Source organism: Cynoglossus semilaevis, chromosome 1 (genome assembly GCF_000523025.1).
Source record: "Cynoglossus semilaevis isolate Cse_v1.0 chromosome 1, Cse_v1.0, whole genome shotgun sequence".
NCBI classification, from domain to species: domain Eukaryota; kingdom Metazoa; phylum Chordata; class Actinopteri; order Pleuronectiformes; family Cynoglossidae; genus Cynoglossus; species Cynoglossus semilaevis.
In genome coordinates, this window is record NC_024307.1 from 12,589,181 (window position 1) to 12,594,871 (window position 5,691).

General features: G+C 39.3%; 1 protein-coding gene across 1 annotated transcript in view; it reads right to left on the reverse strand.

Moving 5' to 3' along the window:
* cldn11a (claudin 11a) overlaps positions 1-897 on the reverse strand; it is a 119,423-nt gene extending 118,526 nt beyond the window's left edge. The window contains exon 1 of the mRNA XM_008311569.3: positions 781-897. The gene's annotated coding sequence lies outside the window, so the exon portion shown is untranslated. The remainder of the gene's footprint in view (positions 1-780) is intronic.
* Between the last annotated feature and the right edge of the window lie 4,794 nt (positions 898-5,691).

A 5,691-nucleotide genomic window follows, 5' to 3' on the forward strand; every position in this document is an offset into this window, starting at 1 on the left:
TCCCAGGGTTTATCATGTCACACCATCAGTAGCTGTAGCTCAAGCTCCGTCCTATAGAACGTAAGTGCAGGTCAAACAGATCAAAAAGATGCTGTTGTTGAGGATTTGTTGGTTTCGTAAAGCTGGGTTAGGAAAGAAAAAATAGAAATAGATAAAGGAAGATTTACGCTGCGCTCATGGGAAAAGCCAACAGAGGGCACGGAAAGCTACTGGGCACTGGAAATGTCTGTTAAAGTCCTCTGTAGGTGACAACAAGTACTACAACTAGGGCTGCCCTAAGGCTCAACAGATCACTGAAAGGCTTCACTGAAAAACACAATGTCAATGTTGTTTTTAAGGCTAATTCAATGCCTTTTCAAGCACCCTCAATGTCCCTTTCCAAGACTTTCAAAGTAAAAATGATTACTGATTGTTGTTTTCTATCGTAGAAGTTGCTAAAGTTCAGTTGGAGTCTAAAAACCTTTCTGTGTCTTCTTCAATAACTGCCAACTTTCATATTTCACCTTGTTTTCCAAAACACTGGGGCTGCTGTTAATTGCCAAACAAATACTGTTCACATTTGAAAGCCCATTTGAAGGATTGTGTTTAAAATCCAGGCCCATTAAATATTAACAGCTAAGCTGAAATGTTGTCTTTGGTGCTGGTATAAACCCTGGTTACACAGTGAAGTGCTGCAAAGAGACGCAGCGTGTTTCTGAAACACCTCAGGGTAAAAACCAAAAGAGGAGCCAAAGGCAGAGCAGGGAGTTCACACAAAGACAATGGTTATTGATGACTCACCATCAGAGAGAACTGGAAACAGAATCCAAATGACCAGAGCACAAAAAAAAAAACATTGGGATAAAAAACAAACAAACTAAAAGCTGCTGCTGCTGCTGAGGGAGAGAGGACATTAAATGCAGCACAAACAAGAGTGAAGCAGCAGCAGCAGCAGCAGCAGCAGCAGCAGCTCACAGGTGAAACTAATGAGAGGGCGAACGACAGAGGAGAGTTTCCTGTCCAAACAGGAAGACAACTAAAAAACAAACCCAATTTCCCACCAGTCACAAAGACAACTAAAAAACAAACCCAATTTCACACCAGTCACAAATTTATGTATATATATATATAAATATATATGACTATATATTCATATATAATATATGAACATAAAAATGATGACAGGAGTGTGTTGTTTTTTATGTCAGTATTTTCAAAGACCTTATTATTAAATATTATAAACTATTCAGTACCTTGAAATCACGGTGTTACATTTATGTGTGCATTCTTATTTTTCTCACTTTATATTTATCTTGATTCTTTGCTAACTTTTGAGTACTTCATATATGTTTAGCTAAATTACCCTTCGCTTTAATTACAACCCACTGGAGATTTTTGTGCTTTTGATTGGCTAATTTGGCTAACGTTTAGCAGTCTCTCTATATTTTGTACCAACCTTTGGTTCAATTTTTATACTTTTGTCTCCAATAGACAAGGAGGACAACAAAGCTATTTGGTATATTTCACTACATGTTACTCTGATGTTATATATATTATTATATTTATATTAGAAAATATTTTGGTTTTATTGATATGACTTTTAGCTCCTGGAGCTACAGTATAAACCATCAGTTCACTGCCAAGGATTTTAAACATGTTTGTCTTCAAAATATATCATAATATTTTTATTTTAAATAGTATTATATTATTTTTGTAATATCATTTCTACATAACCTTTAGCTTTTTAAGCTAGAAGTTGGCTTACCTCTAGCTACCCCTGAGCTAGTCTTCAGTGCTCCACCTGGTTGAATGCAGGGCGACTGTGTAATGTGATCAAGTGTTTTCCCACGGTGACGCCCCAGTCGTTTCCCACAGTAATTATGAAGCGATTGTCTGATCACAGTTATTTGTTCTGGTTCCATTCAGCCTGTACATAATGGCTGTAATTGTCTCTAATGAAGATGAAACCAGTGTCATGGAGCGTTAATGTCAAATGTCTGTCACTCAGTGTCAGTGACTCCTCAGGTCGGTTCCTCCTCTGCTGTGACTTAACAGCAGGGACATCTGAATTAATGGTTCCTAATCACGTCTCCAGGGAAACGACTGGGGTGTAAATAGGTGATGATACGAAGTACAATGCAGTACTGTGTCTGTGTGTCAGTCAGATGGAACGACTGCAGGTTTAACACAGTACTAAAAAGTACTTTGACAGTACCATTTCTCCTGTTAACTCTGTTTCCACCACCATTTTCAGCTCAGTTATTGAAAAGTACGTTTTACTCTAAACTCATCAAACATTTACCTTTTTTTATTGGATTGAATTTTATATCTAGGATTTTTAAAGAACTTCCCTTCATCTTTCGCTCTTTTACTAACTAACTATTTAATCCCTGTCTTTTCCTCATCTCTTTGGCTAATTTTGAGTTGAGACGGCTCCGTACAACTTTTCCATGTCCAATACCGATACCCATACTGCAACTTGGAGTATCTGCAAATATTAATCCGATCAATCTTCTTTTCTCTTCCGGCATGCCATTGCCAAGGCTTAACTCACGTAGAGTTAGGTTAAGACTTGCCAAGGCTTAACTCACGTAGAGTTAAGTTAAGACTTTGGGCTTAGGTATCGCATCAGACGGGAAATAGTTGTTTTATTTGATGTGCGATACTGAATTTAAGATGTGTCAGCAAACTCCAAGTTATTTTGGTGTATGTAGCTATTTTTTTGACAAACAACTATCTCTTTTCTTTATTTCGTTGCTAATGTGCAACTTTTATCAAACTAAATGTAGCCGTCTCTTGCATTAACCTTAGCGGTTTCAGCTAGGTTCTGCTGAGTGCCGTGGTGTACCCTGTGGTCTACTCCTGTCTGATTTGTATAACTCTTTTATACCTGTTCAACTACATCTTTAGCCTAATTTTATGTCAAAGGCTAACATGTTAGCTAACAGAAAAGCCATTTTCTTCCCTTTGTTTACGCAAAAAAAGTTTGTTCTCTTTCCTTCCCTTTGTTTACGCAAAAAAAGTTTCTCTTTTTTTCGTGCCGTCTGCTCCTGTTAATGCACAGGTTTGGACCGAACTCTTCAGGCTGCAGCTCACGTCACATTTGTCACAGAAGAAAACCCTCTGTTTGGAGTAAAGCGCCCTAATACATCACCGGAATTAATTGTGCTGAAATATTCGAATGCGGTCAGCGATGTGACTGCTGTTGTAATAGGCAATAACTCCACTGATGCGCCTTTTTCCAAACTTTATTGAGACCACTTTGGGACTTGTCATGTTTGATTGCTCACAAAACTTTTTAAGCGGCCCTTCCTCCTCCTCCTCCTCCGACTCTATTCTCCTCCTCCTTCTCATCTCAGGGCTGAAAGTCGTGTGTTCACATAAAGGCTCCTATCACCTCCCCAGACGCCCACGTCTGCAGCCGCCTCTCCATTCACTCTAATTTAGGATGAAACAGACGGCTCCGTACAACTTTTCCATGTCCAATACCGATACCCATACTGCAACTTGGAGTATCTGCAAATATTAATCCGATCAATCTTCTTTTCTCTTCCGGCATGCCATTGCCAAGGCTTAACTCACGTAGAGTTAGGTTAAGACTTTGGGCTTAGGTATCGGATCAGACGGGAAATAGTTGTTTTATTTGATGTGCGATACTGAATTTAAGATGTGTCAGCAAACTCCAAGTTATTTTGGTGTATGTAGCTATTTTTTTGACAAACAACTATCTCTTTTCTTTATTTCGTTGCTAATGTGCAACTTTTATCAAACTAAATGTAGCCGTCTCTTGCATTAACCTTAGCGGTTTCAGCTAGGTTCTGCTGAGTGCCGTGGTGTACCCTGTGGTCTACTCCTGTCTGATTTGTATAACTCTTTTATACCTGTTCAACTACATCTTTAGCCTAATTTTATGTCAAAGGCTAACATGTTAGCTAACAGAAAAGCCATTTTCTTCCCTTTGTTTACGCAAAAAAAGTTTGTTCTCTTTCTTTCGTGCCGTCTGCTCCTGTTAATGCACAGGTTTGGACCGAACTCTTCAGGCTGCAGCTCACGTCACATTTGTCACAGAAGAAAACCCTCTGTTTGGAGTAAAGCGCCCTAATACATCACCGGAATTAATTGTGCTGAAATATTCGAATGCGGTCAGCGATGTGACTGCTGTTGTAATAGGCAATAACTCCACTGATGCGCCTTTTTCCAAACTTTATTGAGACCACTTTGGGACTTGTCATGTTTGATTGCTCACAAAACTTTTTAAGCGGCCCTTCCTCCTCCTCCTCCCCTCCTCCTCCTCCTCCTCCGACTCTATTCTCCTCCTCCTTCTCATCTCAGGGCTGAAAGTCGTGTGTTCACATAAAGGCTCCTATCACCTCCCCAGACGCCCACGTCTGCAGCCGCCTCTCCATTCACTCTAATTTAGGATGAAACAACTTCTGTAATACGCTCCGCTCCTCTGGCTTTTTTTCTTTTTCTTTTTGTTATTATTATTCTCACGTCCTCACTGTTGAAGTGATTCTGGTGCTGCCGTGATCTGTGAGTCGCGCTTGACTGAAAAAAAAACAACCCAAAAAAACAAGCCTCAGCTTAACACTCAAATGTGAATTAAATTGAGAGAATCCATTTAAACTGAGCAGGTTGATGATAATTGTTGGTGAAGCGGAGAACAGAGACAGCTACAGGACGCACAACAGACGGCCGTGATTACAATTAACCACACAGTGATATAGTTAGCCTGCTTCACTCTCCGGCTACGGACCCTAATTATGGGCTGTCACAAAAAAAAAAAAAAAAACTTGGAACAAATTTCACGCAAAATTCTTAACATTTAAAGATATTCCAAGATTCAGCTAACACTCAAATCAAAGAGGTCAAATCTTCTTCTACTTTATGAAGCAGCATTGAGCAGCAACGTTCTACTGCGCAGGCACAGAGGCACTGTTAGTGGACAAAAGCAGGTGTTGGATTAACAGCAACACAACATCTTTCAGTAAAACATTTGACAAATGTTAACCAAATTTAAATAACAACATCTTTCAGTAAAACATTTGACACTTCAATCAAAATGTTAACCAAATTTAAATTTAAAAAAACATGTTAAACTCATAAAAAAATTCAATCTTTTATTTTTTTATCTTTGAATGAAGAAGAATATTTCAAAGGAAGCGGCCAGACGAGTCAGAGGAGCAGGTCGTGACCTGGTGTCAGACAGCTCCCAGATGGAGCACTGTTGAAACTTCACACCGTGTTTTGGCCTTTTACATTCTGCTGACTTCTCATTAATCAACTATTTAATTAGTTGTATACAAGACTGAGAGAGAGAGAGAGACAGAGAGAGAGAGAGGGAGAGAACGGTGAGTGGGTGAAAACAATGTGATTCATCAGATGGTGTTTTCATTATTGATCATTACAAAACTGCAGCAAAATAAATCAAACCACCAACTACGTGTGTCACATGGTCACGGACGGAACTGTGTGAAATGTAGCAAAGAGACAGAGCTACAATATGAAAGGGCTGCACTATAACACTGTCTCTCTCACACACACACTCACTTGTTGTGTAATCACTTCACATACACTCAGTAGCCATAACTATAACAAACACATGTCTAATCTTGTTCATCATCCCTAACTCTAATCTGACCCTAATTTTAATCCCAGCCTAATCCCTGAACCTCAGACTAACCCAGTATTTCTCATTTATTTTCTGTCATG